This window comes from Aquarana catesbeiana, linkage group LG10 (assembly GCF_042186555.1).
Source record: "Aquarana catesbeiana isolate 2022-GZ linkage group LG10, ASM4218655v1, whole genome shotgun sequence".
NCBI lineage: Eukaryota > Metazoa > Chordata > Amphibia > Anura > Ranidae > Aquarana > Aquarana catesbeiana.
This window is the reverse complement of record NC_133333.1, coordinates 186,673,638-186,694,337: the sequence shown is the minus strand read 5'-3', so window position 1 is coordinate 186,694,337 and position 20,700 is coordinate 186,673,638. Positions and strand designations below refer to the sequence as shown.

The window sequence follows — 20,700 nt, the reverse complement described above, 5'->3', positions numbered from 1 at the left end:
GTTTTTTTTGTTTTTTTAGCAGACCAGATTGGATTGGAGGTAGTCCATACTGGTGAATGAAGCGTCTGATCAGGTCTGCATGAAAAACTGACAGGCGGACCTGATTGGACCCTTAGTGTGAAAGGGGCCTTAGGTGAGAACATCCCTACTCACCAAATAATCAAATATAGTTATCACATACTTCAAGTATAACTAAAGGCAATTTTGGATAGAGAGGAGAGGGATTAGAACACCTGTCAGTTTTTATTGCTGTCTGTGTTCCCATTAGGGAGATTCACCCTCTCTATGTGTTCTGTTTACCATTATCATTGAAAGTGAAAGTAAAAGAAAATCCCACATTTTAGGCTGTCCCCAGAAAAGTAATAGAGGGGAAATCTTCCAATAGGCACACTAGTTCTGGTAACCTGAAGGGTCCCCAAGAAACTCCATAAATTTTCAGGTATTTACTCCCACTTCCTGTTTTGGCTAGTGGACAGGAAGTGAAGGTAAATCTGTCCATTGGAACAAAGGGGACAAAAATAAACCTTACAGGGGTTATAATCTTCCCTTACTTTATCCAAAATGAAAACAAAAACTTTGCCTATAGTTCTACTTTCAGTCAAAACTGAGAAAGTAAACCTTGAGATACACGGAGGAAACACAGCCTACCTGCTAAACAGTTTAGTTTTTCATGCATACATTGATGTACTGAACCAGTTCTCCCTACTCCAATTTGTCCATAATTTGGTGACCCCAGTACACACCTGCTGGGACACCTTCCTTGCTGCCTCTCACATACAGAAAGTTTGGTGTATAAATCACCCTAGAACTGAGAAGTTCCTCATAGCCGCCAATAAGATTCAAACCTACTTTGACAGTATGTGACTGGAGGGGTAGGGAGCAGAAAGAGGAGTTTACAGCACAGTCCAGGAAGTACATTCCTACTGCCCACCTGTTTACTGCATAGCATGAGTACTTCCCTTAATATTTCAACTTGTTGCCTGAAAGTGCTATTTAATATGAATAATTGTTTATTCTGTAATCAAAGAGGGGAAAAAAAAGAAAAGAAAATGAATTCATTGAAATTAAGCTATTCTATAAATCCTGACATTTCACCACATATCCTAATAAAGATATGAAGGCTCTAGGGACTGCAGGCATTATTCTCCCTGAAGCTTTGAATGTGTAAAATCTATAAAACCTCCAGGATCAAAGGAAGGGAAAAGTATGAGTAATAATAGAAGATTGCAATCTTCCCTCCCACACACACACATGGAGGAGGCCTCCAAGTTGCAGAACTTTAAACATGTCTTCAAACTTCACATGCAAACATGCCGGGTTGCCCTACTGAATGATAGTGTGCAGTTTAGGACACGTCAACCCTAAGCTCTTGGGTGGAGAAGTGAAACTAATTTTTTAAGAGTTCCTGCTCTGAGTTCTTAATAGTTCTCTCCAGAATGATGTTTCATGCCCCTTGGCTGTTAGCCAGGTATGCACAATAAAAAGAAACTGTACAAGAGCACCTTAATTATACTCAAGGAAGAATAGCTCTGTCTGTCACTACTCTAATGGTAGATATGGATATTTCCGCCATAACAAAATTAAATACTTAAAGCAGATGTATAAACTGAATGACAATTCGTTTACCAAAGTGATGTGTATCATAAACAGTTGTCTTCTTTATCCGCTTCAATAATGGGCACTTTCCTCCCTTCCTGCCCAGGCCAATTTTCAGCTTTTAGCACTGTCACACTTTGAATGACAATTGCACGGTCATGCAACGTTGTTTTTATTATTTTTTTGCAACACATAGAGCTTTCTTTTGGTGGTATTTAATCACCACTGGGTTTTTTATTTTTTACTAAAAAGTCAAAAAAAGACTGAAAATGTTGAAAATTGTGTGTGAACACCCATGCGATACGATTCCAGTGCAGAATCCAATGCCATTCAGCCATGTAACTTGTATGGCTGAATTCGCATTGCACAGACATCACATGTGATCGGCACAGCAATGCAGTGCAAATCACATGCTTTGTCTGGGTTCGCAATAGTGTGAACACAGGCTGAATGTAATACATTACACTTATGCCCCGTACACACGATGGGATTTTCCGACAACAAAACCGTGGATTTTTTACCGAAGGATGTTGGCCCAAACTTGTCTTGCATACACACGGTCACACAAATGTTGTCAGAAATTCTGAACGTCAAGAATGCAGTGATGTACAACACGTAGGACGAGCCGAGAAAAAGGAAGTTCAATAGCCAGTGCGGCCCCTTCTGCTTGATTCAGAGCTTGCGTGAACTTTTGTGCGACGCACTTGTGTACACACGATCTGACTTTCCGACAACAAGTTTTGTTGTCGGAAAATTTGAGAGCCTGCTCTCAAACATTTGTGTGCGGAAATTCCGACAGCAAATGTTCGATACACACGGTCGGACTTTCCAACAACAAGCTCACATCGAACATTTCCTGTTGGAAATTCTGATCGTGTGTAAGCGGCATTAGAGATCAAAACTACTGTTATTATACACTACAAAAATGCTCAGGCAGTTATGTTTTTTGCTGATATACACGAAAAATTCTGATCAGTTTAAAATGCTGTCAATTATTACAAACACTGTCAATTAAAACTGTACATTTCATATTCCTGACATGTGCCTGTAATACAATGTACTTCTGTTAAAAAGTATCCTGTTCTCTTTGTAATTTTTAATTTGTGTGAAATACCTTATGATCCTGCCAGCCCCCCTGCTTTTATATTTCTAACTGACCATGATAGGCATAGAAGATCATTCTTCCCAGTGTGGTCAGTTCTCTGGCTGTGCTGGGAGAACAGCCTGCCTGTTTTCCAGTGGCCAAGTTTTGTGCTGACATGCCCTCTTGCACAGCCATTCACTGGTAAGATCAGTGTATTGCTCTTTCTCTGCCTCCTGATGACATGCCCCAGCCCCCCCCCCCCCCCCCCCACACACACACACACACTCACACACACACACAGTCTTCAGGCCCACCTCTCCAAGACCCTTATGCAGTTGAGAACAGTGACTAATATATATATATATATATATATATATATATATATATATATATATATATATATATATATATATATATATATATATATATATATATATATATATATATTTTTTTTTTTTTTTTTTCCCGTGCCCCCTGAATGGGTTTACATACTATATACTTTAACCAGGTTGTTAGTAGGCAACCACGTTTTCCTATCAGAGAGAGCATAGGAAATGTAGCATACAGTTTTTCAAATTACCAGACATCCCAAGTCTGTTGCGAGTTGCACTGATAGTCACTGATGGGCTGCACTGGTGGGCACTAATGAGGTGACACTGATGGCCTGCACTGGTAGGCACTGATGAGGTGAGACTGATGGACACTGATAAGCTGCACTGATGGACACTGATAGGCTGCACTGATGGACACTGATATGCTGCACTGATGGATACTGATGGGTTGCACCAGTGAGCACTGATGAGGTGGCACCGATGGACACCGATGGGCTGAACTGGTGGGCACTGATGAGGTGGCACTGATGGACACTGATAGGCTGCACTGATGGACACTGATAGACTGCACTGATGGATACTGATGGGCTGCACTGGTGGGCACTGATGAGGTGGCACTGATGGACACGGATAGGCTGCACTGGTCAGCACTGATGGGCACTGATGGATATTGATTGACACAGCTAGGCTGCACTGATGGACACTGATAGGCTGCACTGGTGGGAACTGTAGAGGTGGCACTGATGGGCTGCACTGGTGGGCACTGATGAAGTGACACTGATAGGCTGAACTGATGAGCACTGATGGGCTGCACAGGTGGGCACTGATGAGGTGGCACGAATGGACATTGATGGTCACTGATAGGCTGCCTCCCTAAAATGAGTTTTCCACCTCCCTGAAATTCGTTTTTGCAGGTTGGGATGTCTGAATTACACTCTGTTAATTGACATTAACTAAAATGTTTTATCACCAAATTCTTGCGCTACAGTATGCTGGATCACAATTTTTTTTTTTTTTTCAAATGTTTTATTTAGTCAAAGGACATGATTCAAGGACATACAACGCAATATGAACAGTTTTGGTACATTATACATCAGTACAAATATGCATTACATAAAATTGAACGCATATGAATATGAATTGTAGACTGATGCCGCGTACACACGGTCGAAATTTCCAACAACAAATGTTCCATGTGAGCTTGTTGTCGGAAATTCCGAACGTGTGTAGGCTCCATCAGACATTTGTTGTCGGAATATCCGACAACAAAAATTTGAGTGCTGGTTCTCAAATTTTCCAACAACAAAATCCGTTGTCGGAAATTCTGATCCTGTGTACACAATTCCAATGCACAAAATTCCACACATTCTCGGAATCAAGCAGAAGAGCCGCACTGGCTATCGAACTTCATTTTTCTCAGCTCATCGTACGTGTTGTACGTCACCACGTTCTTGACGTTCGGAATTTCTGACAACATTTGTGCGACCGTGTGTATGCAAGACAAGTTTGAGCCAACATCCGTTGGAAATAAATCCATGGATTTTGTTGTTGGAATGTCCGATCGTGTGTAAGCGGCATAAGGATGACATTATGTCCATTGGCTACCTGAGGTGTCTAGTACTGTATATGCCAGGCTAGAGGTGAGAAAGATAGTACCTCGGAGCTGGGCCTTTTTTAGGTAAGTCATAACCAAAACTCTAATATGTTCCGATAGGGTGAGGCCTCAGAACCATCCCAAATCAGTTTTCAGATTTTATATAGAGAAAGAGTAACATGGAGCTATAAAAAACACTGGTCCATAAAGAAAAAACAGCATAATATAAGAGAAGAAGAAAGAGCGTAAGAGAAGAAGGAAGAGTAAGAGATGGATGAGGGAGAGAAAAAAGGGGTGAGATGGGGAGATGGGGAGATGGGGAGGTGGGGTGGGGGGGAGAGGGTTGGGGAAGGATTGGAGAGATACTAAATGTGAGATCGCAGACCGCATAGACGGCAGACGGGAAGCCGGTGTGTATCCCTAGAATATCAAGTGGGGTCGAGGTCCAAGTAAGATAGGTTTATTCGGCAGGGTCACTGTCAAGGAGGGTTCTACCTTCATCAGAGAAGACGAACATGTTCCAAAGCGATCAAGTCTTGGAATAACGTTCCTGTTGATGGCTTGCTGAGAGAATGAGGTCTTCCAGCTTATTTATTTCCCCTACTTTTTTAAGCCACATCCCTATGGACGGGGGCTGTGGGGATTTCCATTTAAGAGGAATGCATGCCTTGGCGGCGTCAAGGAGATGGCGCATGATTGATTTTCTATAGACTTTCCCAGGGGAGGCATGGAGGAGGAAAAAGGCTGGGTCGTCCGGTATTGGGCGTTCTGTGAATTTTTGGGCGATGCGTTTGACCTCTTTCCAAAAGTGTTCTAGTTTGGAGCAGGTCCAAAAAATATGGGGAATGGTGCCCCATTCTTTCTGGCATCCCCAGCAGTAATCAGAAGTTGCAGGAAAAATTTTGTGTAACCTCACCGGCGTTCTATATCTAGTTAAAATTCTAAAGTTAGTTTCTTGCACTTTCATGCAGATAGAGGATTTGTACGTAAATCGGAGGATATGTTGTCATTGTTGTGTATTGAATGAGTTACCAATATCCTGTTCCCATTCACGAATGCAGCTTAGGGAATAGGGTTCCGAAGGTGTGATCAATAAGTTGTAGTTGGCTGAGAGTGTGTGAGGCATCGCTCCAGAATCCGAGTAGTACTCCTCAAAAATTGTGAGGGGTCTATTAAAGCTGCTCGGGGACGGGAGCGATCTGAGAAAATTGGTGAGTTGAAGAGCCTTCCAAAATCCCAAACAGAACAGCCAGAGTAGCAAGAGCCTAGATTGACAGCCAATTCCCCTCAATAAAGAAGTGAGAGGCCTGCGAATGGCCTGCTCTTGTTAAGTTCTGAAAGGTTGGATCCTGAAGTCCCGGGGTGAAAAGTGGGTTCCCCAATACTGGGAATAATGGCGAGGTCGGGGATGAGAGAGGGGTATGTGTAAGCAAGGTCAGACAGAGTTTCGCTGTTTGACCAATCAGAGGGTGGTTTTTCACCTCCCTCAGTAGAGACATAGCACCAAGGTGCTTTACAGAGCGGTATGACACTTTGGGCTTGCTCAATTCAAACCCATAATTTGAAGTTGCCGTGTCTATTCCAATCAAGGAGTTTACTTAGGTGTATAGCCTGGTAGTATTTGCGTATGTCTGTCACTGCCAGTCCCGCAGTCCCCCACATTGTTTAGGTAGTGTGAGCTGGCTGCGTTTCAATCGTGGGCATTTATGGGCCCATCTGAATGCAAAAAATACCTCTTGGATCTGTTTGAAATAGTTAGATGGGATATGGATTGGTAGAGCCTGTAGGAGATATAGGAACTTAGGAAGGATACTCATTTTGATAATATTGCAGCGGCCAAACCACAAGTGGAATGCGGTGTTCCATTTGTCCAGAAGAGCTCTGACTTTTTTCAGTAGTGGAGGAAAGTTTAGTTTGAATATTTTGGATATGTTGGAAGGGATAAGCGTGCCCAAATATGTCAGTGCCGTGCTGTTCCATTTTAATTCAAAGTTGCTCTGAAGTTGTGAGAGAGTCGGCTGCAGGAGGTTGATTCCTGTTGCTTCGGACTTGGAGAAATTAATTTGGAGATGGGCTCCATATCTCTCAAATTCTTTCATCAAGTTCGGGAGTGAGATCAGGGGGTTCGTGAGGAAGAATAACATGTCGTCAGCATACCTTGAGATTTTTTTGTTGGGTATCTCCAACCATTATGCCAGTTACGTCTGGTTTTAAATGCACGTTACATAAAAAAGGTTCCAGTGATAGCAAAGAGGAGGGGCGACAACGGGCATCCTTGTCGTGTCCCATTGGTAATCTTAAAGGGTTCCCGACAGAAGTCATGCCTTTTAAAAACAGGAATCGACCTCCAGGGTCCATAATGGACTCTGTGCAGGACCATGGCACTCTGCCCGAAAAAAGAATAGAAACCCCCATGACTTTGCCGGCGAATTGATGGAATGGTAGACCATCAGGAAGGACTGATTCTTGAGTATGTGTAATTTGTCGTCTCTAAAATGGGTCTCCTGAATAAAAGCCACATCTGATTTAAGACGATGTAAGTCTTGTAGGAGCATCCGTCTGTTCTCTGGGACATTAAGTCCCTTGGCGTTGAGCAAAATCACATTGATAACCTCCATGAGTAAGAATGGAGATGGGGTAAAAAAAGGGGGAAGGGGTGGGGGTAAGATAGGTAGAGTAGAAAAGACTAGAAACAAAAATTAGTAGTAGTTGAGCAGAAGAGGATACGAGATCACTAAAATGGAAGCAAACTATTGCTATTACGCTCACCAGTCCGAGACTGGAGACTAAGCGTTGGCCTATGTGGGGGTGTGGACAGACAAAATCGGGAATGGAGCCCCGGCCGTCCCTGCCCACCCCGACTTGAAAATCAATGGAAACAGTTGAACTGAAACTCTGAAGTATATAAATCAATATGCACAAACAATATATAATAGTATTATGAAGAGCAGCAAGTGCGGTAAGTAATACGTCTAGTAACATAAACTGTAACTTTAACCATAACAGACGGTATGAGCAACCCTGACATGTAACCCAGTGTACATAGAGGTTCAATGCAAACCAGAACTCAAGAGTCTGCTTGTATGCATGAGAGTTCCCCCATCCCTGAAGGGAGAAGGAAATCTCCAGACACCCATAGATACTCATGTCTAGGTCACCCCAATCACAGCAGAGGTAGAACAGTGTCCCAGAAGTGTTTACGAGGGCCCATCATAAGTTCAAGGCCTCTATGGGGGTGGGGGAGGGAGGAAAGGTAAGGGGAGGAGAGGGGGTAAGGAGGGCAAATGGTAAAAGGGGGGTTGGGGAAAGGGAAAGAGGGGAGAAGTAGTGGGGGGGAAGGAAGGGTATGGGGGGGAGAGGTTCGGGGAAGGTAGGGCCGGAGCCACCGGGACCCGTATCCCCCACCAAGGGAGGGGCTACACGCCAGTCACCAGGCACAAGGATGGTGAGATGTAAACCTCAATGGCCAGCAGAGAGAACATGCCACATAGAACTACTGGGTAACACTGATGGCTGACATATAGCCCACCCCGTCAGAAGGGCTGCACGCGCCTCCACAGAGATGACACAATATGTGCAAATCTACTATTGTAGAAGAGCTCCAGCCCCCGATCAGCAGACCCATGGAAGAAGTTTAACATGGCAACATCAGGCATGAAAATGTTAAATATCAAGGCATATAATTCTAGCTATGAACATGCAATGACATTCTTTCCCTAGTGCAGCTCATAGTAAACAATACATATTCCTGATTAAGCCAGATTAACCATGGTGCAATAGCAATCATTAAGCAGAGGCAAGGGGGAGACTGGGGAGCATCACCGCCATGTAAAAAAAAGAAAAAAGAAAAATCACAGTATAGTCCTTTAGCACGAAAACATTAAAGCGTTGTATACACGATTGGATTTTCCGCAGACAAAGCCTCTGACTTTTGTCCGAAGATGCGTGCCTGGATTTTGTCTTGCATACAAACGGTACACAATTGTCAGCCAACAAACACGAACGTAGTGACGTACTAGACATACTACGAGCCGAAAAAGAGGAAGTTCAATTGTCAGACACCACCCTTTGTGCTCCGTCTGCTAATTTTGTGTTAGTAGAAGTTTGGTAGTGTTGATTCGCGCTTTTCATTTCGCACTTTTCAGTTCCTTTCTGAACGGTCGTTCGTCAACCAGCCATGTTGCAGAATCGGAGGAGATAACATGTTATTTATTATTGGTCTTGGCGTTATTGCTTTGACCCAAGTCCAGTCCAGGAACAGGAGGAGGAGGATTTCTTGGACCAAAAATTGGTTGCTTTATTAAGTGGCCAATTATGCCATATGCCTTTGCTGCGGGAGCTCCAGGTGAATAATCCGGATGATTTTCGGAATTATCTCCTGATGACGGACCCCTGCTTTCACCAACTCTTGGCATTGTTGACCTCCTATATTAAGAAGCAGGACACATGCATGAGGCTTTTATTTTATTTTTTGGTAGAATAACAATGATTTGATTAGTTATATTTTCTATATTTTTGGATATATAAAATGCACTTTTTGGTTAAGTTCTATTGGCAGATAGTTATAAATAAAATAAAGTCAGCGCAAAAAATCCAATATTTAAAAATACAAGCAGCTGAACACTGAAGGTAAACATAAAAAACCTCAAAGTACATAGGATGAATAAAGCAGTGCAGCGCTATAACCAGAAGTTCAAATATTACTAATAAAAGTCCCTTTAAATTTAAATCCAAAAGTTGATAGAGAAAAGATCTCCTCTGTAGTGGTCTAAGTGCTCATGACAGTCCATGCAGTGCTATACATCCGTGATTCCACCACCAGCTAGCCAAACCGCTCACCTCAGCATATGGACCCCTGAGCTAACAGACGGGTCAAAACAGCATATACCACTCTCAGTGGATAAAGATGGAGACTTGCATGGGCAGATGGTCACACGATATAAAGGCAGCACTCAGTAACTGATGATCATGTTTACATGCAATAAAAATAAGAGTACATAGTGCATACTGTGTGGCTAAGAAGATCACATTTATTAAAAGTCAAGTACTCACATACACAGCACTACACCCTAGTGCTGGGATAAAGGTAAAATGGCATCAAAGGATAACGTCAAGTAGTAATGGTGGCTGCAGTAATGTCCAAGGAACTCCCGCACGCGTATCGTCCACATCCTGACTGATGAAGTTAGCCACACAGTGTGCACTATGTACTCTTATTTTTATTGCATGTGACCATGATCATCAATTACTGAGTGCTGCCTTTATATCATGTGACCATCTGCCCATGCAAGTCTCCATCTTTATCCACTGAGAGTGGTAAATGCTGTTTTGACCCATCTGTTAGCTCAGGGGTCCATATGCTGAGGTGAACGGTTTGGCTAGCTGGTGGTGGAATCACGGATGTATAGCACTGCATGGACTGTCATGAGCACTTAGACCACTACAGAGGAGATCTTTTCTCTATCAACTTTTGGATTTAAATTTAAAGGGACTTTTATTAGTAATATTTGAACTTCTGGGTATAGCGCTGCACTGCTTTATTCATCCTATTGGCAGATAGAATGTAAAATTAACAAGGAAAACGAACATAGTTGTATCTCTGATCTTAAAAACTACGGGATAATGGTGTTGTGGTAACTTGCACCAAAAAAAAAAAAAAAAAAACTTTTATTTGACGGACTTGTGTACACACGATCGGAAAATCCAACAACAGACATTTGTTCGGAAAATTTTAAAGCCTGCCATCCAACATTTGTCCATGGAAAATCCGACAACAATTGTCCGATGGAGCGTACAAACAGTCGGATTTTCCGCCAACAGTCTGTCATCACACAATTCCCGTCGGAAAATCTGATCGTGTGTACGAGGCTTAAGGCTCTAAGACCTTGTTGAGAAATCTGGTAGGAAGTCACTGAGTGTACAGCTAGATGGGAGTCATGCAACAGAGGAAAAAATTGAGGCACAAAGTCCTTGCAGCTATATCGGGTCAGGTGTCACAGCCTGTGAGCAGTATACGGGTACGTACCTGTAGAGCTCTGAGGAGAGCCGGGGGACCTCTGAAGTGCACGTAAGGGAGAGTGCCAGCCACCCCAGCTGTATGTGAGTGGCGGGGACTGCTAGGAGCGTCCGCCATTAGTCCCGTAGTCACGTACCTCACAGTAGCTGGAGTAGAGTAAGCCTCATCTAGGATTCCCAGGACTGTTCTCCGGAAGGGGCACGGGATCTCCTCTGCTGGCATGCTTGAGGGAAACTCCAGGGACCCAGAAGGCTGGGGCAACACCCCGTGCGTGGTGTAATCTGAAACAAATTCGGGATCTGGATGGGTTCCACGTCGAGGAAGGCAAATGATTCCGGTAGATCAGCAGGGGTATAGAGGGTAAAAGATGAGTGGGTAGCCTCATCTGTAGGTGCAGCCCCGGTCTTTAGCCAGGTCAAGGACAGGGTGCAAACGGGCCCTGCGCTGAAGTGTTGCCCTAGAAAGTTCTGGGAGAATTTTGATGGGGGCACCATCAAATTCGTTCTCACCGGCTTCCCAGGCCGAGTGGAGGATCAGTTCCTTTTGTGGGTAGCTATGAAGGTGGCACACCACATCCCGGGGCCTTTGTGGGTCATTAGATCGAGGGCCCAGGGCCCTATGGACCCTGTCTAACTCCACAGTGAGCTGAGGGGACTTGAGGACTTTCTGAAAGATGGCACTCACCGTGGCAGGAAGGTCTTTGGTGCCTGTAGCCTCTGGTAGACCCCCGTAACCGCAAGTTATTTCTGTGGTCTGCTTTCCAGGTCTTCCAGGTGGAGCTGGAGGTCGACCGCCGTGTCTGCCTGGGAAGTGCGGGAGCATTTTAGGGCTGCCACACGATGCTCCAGGGAGGATATTGATGCCTCCCCATGCCCATCCTCTCTGAGAGTGAGTGGACGTCCGCTCTCACCACCTGGATGTCTCGGCGGTGCGTCTCCTCCACTCGGAGGATCAAGGCCTCAATGTCCTGTCTCATGGCCAGAGCCTGTAAGAGTGCCCGGATATCTCCGTCTAGGCGGCTAGTATCCCCCCTCGGTGAGGAGTCAGCCATCTCCGGACGGAAGAGTGCAGGGGTTTCTGGTAAAGAGTCCCAGACGAAGGAGGAGGTCCGGCGTGGTATAGGTGCTCCGGCCTGAGCCATGTGGTGCCGCCGCTATAGCACCCGGAGAGAAGCGGTGTGCATGCTGGTAATAAATGTTGTATATCTCCCTGGGAGTTGCGGGATCGGGCTGCGCAGGCTGACGATCTTGTCCTATACCTTCTCATCGTTAGCATGCCGGTGTAACAGTTGGTGGATGTCGGCACTGTGTCGGGACAGGCAGGGGAGGCCCGGAGCTCACATTAGACACGTCTATACACCGCCATGTCCAGGCCACGCCCTCGCTGGATCACAATTTTAACCAGAAGACATATTTTATCATGTACACTAACTGAAGTTAAAGTGTATGTCTGGGCAAAAACATAATGGGAAGGTTTTCTGTATTACATTGCGGGTAAATTTAGACCAGTCTGATAGTTATCACTCAAAAATGTCTCCATATTGGTACATTTCTGCCCTATTACTGTGCTGGTGACAACTTAAAATTTACACAGATTTTGCCACACTATACAGCCAGGTTGGTAAGGCTGGGTTCACACTGCAGACGGATGCGGCTCACAGCAGGGGTCCGTTGCGTCCCTGTTCTCTGTTCTCAAGGACGTATTAGGCCCAAATTTTTGCCTGAATTCAGGCCTGAAAGGGAGCCAAAGACGCACAGGACCCCTGTGCAATTTGCTCCACAGCTGCTCCGGAGATGTTTGAACTGGCTCCATTAAGAGGCGGTCACAATCTCCTGTCATGAGAATTGGATGCAAGAAAACCCGCATCTAATTCGCACTAGTGTGAACCCAGCCTTAAAGTTTAATTTCCTAATTCAACAATTCAGCTTTCTGTATCACTTCTCCACCTTCAATCTGTTTACTGGACAGTGAATCAGCATCGATGCCTCTGTCCAATGAGCAGGAAGCTTTCCTAGAAAGCAGTCAAAAAGAGCCAAGAAGTATTAAAGCAGGGAGCTAGTTGTGGATCAACTTGACTAGCAGTGATGTGTGTATCAAAGCATGGCTATTCAAAATTGCAGATCATTTGGCAGGTAAAAAAGTTAATATTTACGTATTTCATATTTTGTGTTTACAGTACCTTGAAAAAGTATTCACACCCCTTAAAATGTTCCACATTCTGTCATGTTACAACCAAAAACGTAAATGTATTTTATTGGGATTTTATGTGATAGACCAACACAAAGTATCACGTAATAGTGAAGTGGAAGGAAAATGAGAAATGGTTTTTAACATTTTTTACAAATAAATATCTGAAAAGGAAACTAGTGCAGAACATTGAAAAATTGGACTTTATAGGCACACCAGTACATAAATTAAAAAAATTAACATCTTTGTTTTACAAAGGTTAAAAAACAGAAACCGACATTGCTTAAAATTCACAATATAGATTATTGTCTGAATATCAATCACAGTGCCAATTACATCAACAATTGCACTTAATAACGATATATATTATTTACTACATCCTACACAATTGAAATAATTCCAACAGGTTTGATGTAAAATTGGTTATGACATATTGTGGTTTGTGGTTAGTGGTTTGGGCAGCACAGTGGTGTAGTGGATAGCACTCTCGCCTCACAGCAATAGGGTCGCTGGTTTGAATACCAACCATGACACTACCTGCATGGAGTTTGCATGTTCTCCCTGTGCCTGTGTGGGTTTCCTCCGGGTACTCCGGTTTCCTCCCACACTCCAAAGACATGCTGGTAGGTTTATTGGCTTCTGTCCAAAAATTGGCCCTGGTGTATGGGTGTGAGTTGGGGACCTTGAATTGCAGACCCCTTGGGGGTGGGGACCGGTGTGTGTGGAGAGCTGTGTAGATTGATGCCGCTACATGGGTACCTTAAATATATATTAAAAAAAATAATAATAATATAGTGGATGGGCATCTTGATGGGACGCAATGTGCGGGGATGGGAACAATGATAGGTGCTCACTCAGGTTGAACTGGATAGACTGGTGTCTTTATTCAACCTTACTAACTATGTAACTCTACAGGTTTACGCGTGTGGCGCTTCTTTAGGAGCTTGGGCATAATATAATCATGATGATAAGCATGATGAAAGAATAAGACAGACAGATGTCCAAAACGATGCAGGAACCACACAGGTATGTCACCGATTCGGACAGGGCTGTAGGCGGCGATTTGACATGCATGTCAAAACGGCCTGATGTAAACGTGGGCAAATAGACAGTTTTGAGAGGGTTAATTGTTTGTTTTTTTCTTACACAAATGTACTACCAGTGTGATGAGTTTTGGGAGTTACAGACTGCTAATCTTGTGCCATTTAGATATTTAGGGGTCAGAGGTAACCTGAAGTTTAAAAGTAGTTGCTGCATTGCCACAGCCCTCCTGCTCTAAAGAGCTGGACAGTGTGCGAGGTCAAGAGGTTGACATCTGTCTTAATTCAGGTGACCTCTGACCCAACTCCAAAGCTGAAAAGTCTTACTAAAATGACCACACTCAAATAAAGCTGGAAATTTATATTTTTTTCATAGGTAATGACAATTTATGCCTGAATATCCAACTGTGACCATGTCACCAAACAAAACAGAGCATGACATCCTTTTTTTGCCAACCAATAAGAGTTTAGCTTTCATCACTTTGTTAGTAATTGGACCAGTGAAAGTTGTTTCTACTATTGCAAGGCTATATACAAAATAAAAAATAAAATTCCTATTACTACCTGTAGCAAAAAAAGAGTGGTTGCAGGATTGCTCTGCAATGGGTTAATTCTTTTTAAAACAAATGTGAATCACTCATCTCAAATAGCTCAGATTCCCCATCACAGCAACCCAGCCACCTTGCATGGTTTCCAAGGCAGTAATTGGTCTCTAAAGGACCAAAAGAAACAAGCCAATTAAAGTTGAATTATATAGTATGGCGTTTTATTTCCATTCCAGCTAAGTGTCCAGTGAGTAATAAAACTGAAGGGAAGATTTCTGTCGTTATCAAAACGATGTCATTGTGAAATGTAATCTTGATCACTGGAAAAAGCTGCCATTTTGTATACTGGGACCATATGCATAGAATCTAATCATATCAGACCACTAACAACCAAGTGCATAACAGAAAACATTACATTTTCAGTGTGTAGCCTTCATGTATCACAGTAAAAGTAAGAGTTGAGGTTTGGTCTACAGTAAAAGTAACAGTATTTAGGTACTTGTCATGGTGTACCTATGGGGGGGGTTTGGAGGGTCCAATCATAACAGAGCCTTGAAGATGTTGGGGCCCTCTATTTCCTCTACCTGTGTGCTCACATTACACATTGTGCAGACTATTTGATTATGATTTGATCTTGTGCATACTTTTAGATCAGATCTTGAACTTGTGAACATTTTTAACCACTGTCTCTGTCACACTAAATTGGGGGTGAGCTCATGACCTTAGGCTTGAAAAAAACAACTGACCTGAGATATAGGTGGCAGTGTTAGCAGTACTGGATAAGGAGGTACTAGGGATTTTATACTTATGTTCCATTTTTTTGTATTGGTAAATGATGACAGATTCTTCATTTGTTTTAAGATTATATCTTTATTCTCCAAAAATAATCCATAAACATCCAACTCAAAACTGGAAAAAAAAGTTTTCACTATACATATACAGTATATACACCCATCCATGACCCATCTTCTGTGTTCTGGCTGAGGGAATATCTTATCCAAGATTTTACAATACATGGCCCCCGTCCATTGTCCCCTCAATGCGGCAAAGTTGGCTTGTACCTTTAGCAAAGCAACTGCCCCAAAGCATAATGTTTCCACCTCCATGCTTGACTGTAGGGATGGTGTTTTTAGAGTCATAGTCAGGATTTCTCTTCCTCCAAACACAGCGAGTCCCCCTCCTCAAGAAGACACATGTAGAGGCCCATCTGAAGTTTGAATCCAAATGATTCAGAGAAGGATTGGAAGAAAGTGCTGTGGTCAGATGAGACCAAAATTGAGCTCTTTGGCATTAACTCGACTCGCCATGTTTGGAGGAAGAATAATGCTGACTATGACCCTAAGAACACCATCCCTACAGTCAAGCACGGAGGTGGAAACATTATGCTGTGGGGCTGTTTCTCTGCTAAAGGTACAGGCCAACTTTACCACTTAGAGGGGTCAATAGACAGGGCCATGTATTGTAAAATCTTGGATGAGAACCTTCTTCCCTCAGCCAGAACACTGAAGATGGGTCGTGGATGGGTCTTCCAGCATGACAATGAGCCAAAACATACCACCAAGGCAACAAAGGCGTGGCTCAAGAAGAAGCACATTAAGGTCATGGAGTGGCCTAGCCAATCTCCAGACCTTAATCCTACAGAAAATTTATGGAGGGAGCTGAAACTTCAAGTTGCCAAATGACAGCCAATAAACCCTAAGGATTTAGAGAAGATCTGTAGAGAAGAATGGACTAAAATCCCTTCTGAGATGTGTGCTAACCTGGTAACCAACTACAAGAAACCTCTTACCTCTGAGCTTGCCAACAAGAGTTTCTCCACCAAGTACTAAGTCATGTTTTATTTGGGAACAAATACTTATTTTACTCATTGAACTGCAACTCAATTTATAACATTTGTATCGTGTTTTTTTTCTGGATTTTTGGTTGATATTTTGTCTCTATTATTTAAAATACAGCTATGATAAAATTATAGACTCTTCATTTCTTTGTAAGTGTGCCAACTTACAAAAACTGCAGGGGATCAAAAAATTATTTTCCGCACTGTAGGAGGCATATTTTAAGCTCGCCGTTTAGAGGCAAAAAAACCTTCTGGTTTGCATTTTGAGAGGAGTTTTCTGTCAACAATGCCCCCCCCCCCCCCAAAAAAAAAAATGCTGAATGCTCCTAAACTTTCTTAAACTCCTGTACAAAAACACTCTATATCAGTGTTTTTTTGTTTGTTTTTTTCTGGGGGAACTTGCCTGTTTTTAAAACCCTGTGTGCATGGACCCTATATGTTTATTTTTGTGAGCCAATTAAAAATTGCCAGACACACAGTGGAAAAATGACAACTACAATAAGATTAGGTGCTACTAATAAAACATTGGCTTACCTTTCCCCCAGTTTATACTCATGACACTATTGTGCACAAAGGTGCTGCAAGTTTTTTATGTAGCAAATAATTAAGAGGATGAACACAGCTTAGACTGTTGAAGTTGAACAAAGCTACAGCACTGTGATTATACTGCATACCAACCTACTTAAATTTTTATAATTTTTTGCACAATAGAACACAGATTTTTGAGCTGCATTTTATTGTGGAAACAATCCAATGTTCTTTAAGACTCTGGTAGTGTTAGATAAGATTAGATTACTATTTTCCAGCCAAAATCAGAAGAACTATGGGAACGGTTTTTTTTCCTTCAACAATAACTTTGCTATGGACTTGACTCTCTAACCCAGAGGAAAAGGATCTCTCTACCAAGGAAAAGACACAGTGGCCCTATACAATCTAGAACTATCAGAGCTGTAAGCAGTCATGGCAATTTTAATATGGGAGATGCCAGTTCACAACAGACGAGTTAAAGAGTATTTCATATTTTTGTTAAAAATGGAAGGGCCCTTTAGAGGGTTAGTGACCCAGAACAATCATGTAGATTATAACATCACTGTGTAACCTGAATTTCTGATCTGCATAGTTGACCTAGGTCAGTGGCTCAGGAGGTTTGATTAGAATGTAGTAATGTACTACATTAAAGTAAAGGCAACTGCTACTTTCAGAAGGAGAGGTCGGCAATTATAGCCTCCATATTCTCTAAGTACAGGTTTCTTTTTAAGGGAAAAAGCAGACAACAGCCTTTCTGCATAGAAACATGGAATAGTTCACTCTTTTGCCGCTATTTTATATATATTTTCCAGGACCAGAAAATGCGAAATAATTTTTAAACACACAGCTACATCAGTGGCAGCCAGTAAAAAATGGGCACTTTTCTCCTGCCAGTAAATGCCAGTGAGAGGAAAAGGTTGTCATTAAATAAATATGTCTGTGATGCTCAGTTCAGAACTGCACATGCTGAGACCGGCCAAATGCCTGCTACAGTGTGTTTGGGTGGTGCCGATGGGGAGCGAATATGGCGGAGGCGTTGCCTGGTGTCATGGACTGTCAGCGCTATTTGAACTGCAATGTACTGAAGGGACCACCTGGTGTGGAGAGAGACTGTCACTGTGACTCAGGAGGAGATATGTCGTGTCGGTGAGATGTCATCATCATCTGTGCTGCTGCACACTGCTATCAGTGTCACTGTGAGAGTCAATTCATGTGTCTGTCTATTCTAATTTCTTGCTCTCCTGAGTCCTGCCCCTGAGCTATATACTTACTATATCGAAAATGAAATAAGAAATATGTTTTTTGCCTTAAATCACATTGCTAATTGCATATTGTACTTGTTTGTAGCCTAAATACTGAAATTTGAACTTAAAACCATATTTTGTAACTTTTGCAAATGCCAGTAAAAATGTCAAATTTCAATCTGGTAGGTTGGCAACACTGAGCTACATCCATCTTTGCTAAGCCTCTCTACAAGGCTCCAACTCCTCCAAGAGAAAATACACCACCAGCTTCTAGAATAAAAAAGTTAGGAATGCCAGAACTGAACTGCCTAAACAGAAGCTATTTTGACAGACTTCTGACCTATGAACTACTAATTTTGCAAGAATTCCAGATTTCTGACCTTCACTATATACCAATTACTGAGGCCAGCTACATTTATGCATTTTCTAAACTTTCTGCTAGTTATTTTTTAATACTTCTACCATGGTTACAGGACAACAAAACATAATTATCAATGTCTAGTTTACTTAAGAGAATTTTAAAGTAACTAGTTCTCAGATTTCATCAAAATTGAACATTCATAAAATAAAGTGTATGGGAAATGGTATTTTGCACCATAATGCTATTTCCTGGTCCAATAATCCCATAACAAGTACATTGTTGATTATTGACTATTAAAACCTATTCCACACAAGAGATTTTTTTTGTTTAGGAGAAAGATTAGAATCTCTGTCAGGTTTTACCTCTGAATAACCCTGTGGCTTTTTTGATTTTCACACCTATATTGCATTTTCACATTATCACCCCTGACGAAGGCAAAACATGTTGAGTTTTAAGTTACTTGGTGGAATTTGTTGAGCACTTATCCTTTTGTTACTCTTTGGAAGAGCATGGATGAGTAACATCCACCTAGTTATTGGAATTTTGAGATCAAAGTAAGTCTAGACCAGTGTACAATTTTAGACGTGGAGTAAAATGACTTACGTGGATTTGGGTTGGATTTAAATGATGTAGTGAGGGAAGTCTTCTTTTGAAGTTTTTGCTCTCCCTGAAAAGAAAAGCAAAAAAAGTCTTCAAAGCAAAGTCATACAAAAATGTGTAATATCCTATATATGTAGGTTTACTTTGACCATACAGTATATATCTGTAAATTTTAAAAGTAGCTCATAAATGATCTATCTTGTACCTAAACTTTTGGTTCTTTAATGATAACTGTAGCCTGCCATTTTATTTCAGTCAGTTATATCTGTATGCATGGATTTATAACAGATATACTAGCGTCATTCTATTACATATCTAGTACTTTGTCCATGTGTCCTCATATCAACTTCCTACTTTTCCCACCTATGGACATATAAAACACTCAACAGTTTAATAGTTGCAAAATAAAAAAATACTTCTTAATTTAAAGTCATATAAAATATGTTAACTAATTAAAGGGAAAGCTTACTGAAGTGATAGACCTGCACCATTCTTTTTCTATTCCTAGAATATGGAGAAATGTTCCTTAAAAGAGGAAGAACTATTTAGGTCAGGTGACTGCCTTAATGAACAAGTTCTCTAAATATAATGTCAAGCACCCAACCCTATCACTTGGTTACATAACTTTCATTGGTGACGACATAACTCCTGTTCCTGTAGAACAGGATTATGTTGCATACAGGTATGTAAAAATTTCATGGTAATATGAGGCGACAATAGAAATTATTTATTCACAATACATGACATGATCATGGGTAGGATAAAGTGCTAACGGCCTTGTAAAACTCTATTAAAGGACTAAAAGACTCTTAAACTGAAATGGCTAAAATGTAAGTAGTCGTGTAATTATGCATTATCTGTAGGGAATCCTGATGATTGCATCATAAGAGACCTGGATGAAACATAAGACAAGCCATGCAAGCACGCAAAGATCCCCCACAAGTTGCTCCACAAAGCACCATTGAGACCATTCAGTAAATGTGTTAAACTATGATGAGCTGAAGAGTATTCTGTAAATGTGTGAAACAAGAACAATTCCTTGTTCCAAGGAAGCGTTCATCTATTTCACATCAGGGACTCACAAAGAATAATTGAATTGGCCCACACTACAGTTCACACTTACATATACAGGTAGACTCTCCCCCCAAAAAATGTAATTTAGCGATATATATATAATAAGTATTAAAAATATATAAAATTATGTTATTCATACCTGACAACTCTGTTTTTGGATGAAGATATTTAAATCAATGTGAATTCAAATTAAGGTTAGAACTCTTGTCAGGTTTTTATAACTGTCTGAATTTGTATATTGTGTGAAAATATTTATAAAAAGACCCCTTGCTGGTTATAGGGTCATAATATTAAAAAAAAACTACAGGAATAGAAAGATGGCTCTACAGACCCAAGAAGTGACGCAAAAGCACAAGAACATAAATCAAAAGAAATTGGTCTTCTCTGCAGCCTGCAGGAAAAGAGTTTTCTCTTTCAATATTTTTATTGAGGTTTTTACAAAGGAGAATACAAACTTGATTATAAAGAACATGTACAGTAGGGATGAGTTTCGTGTTTAAATCGAATGCATGTTCGACTCGAACATCGCCTGTCTGGTCGTTCGCCGAATTACGAACGATATGGGCCATTCGCGCCACATTCAAGTGGCGCGTCATGGCCCATAATTCACTGCGGCATCGCAGTGCATTGCTGGCTGATGATTGGCTAAGCATGCACTATGA

General features: G+C 41.8%; 1 long non-coding RNA gene across 1 annotated transcript in view; it reads right to left on the bottom strand.

Moving 5' to 3' along the window:
* The window catches only part of LOC141111078 (uncharacterized), a 284,023-nt gene that overhangs the window by 86,475 nt on the left and 176,848 nt on the right, over positions 1-20,700 (bottom strand). Inside the window, exon 2 of the long non-coding RNA XR_012236376.1 lies at positions 18,968-19,031. This is a non-coding gene — a long non-coding RNA (uncharacterized lncRNA). The remainder of the gene's footprint in view (positions 1-18,967; positions 19,032-20,700) is intronic.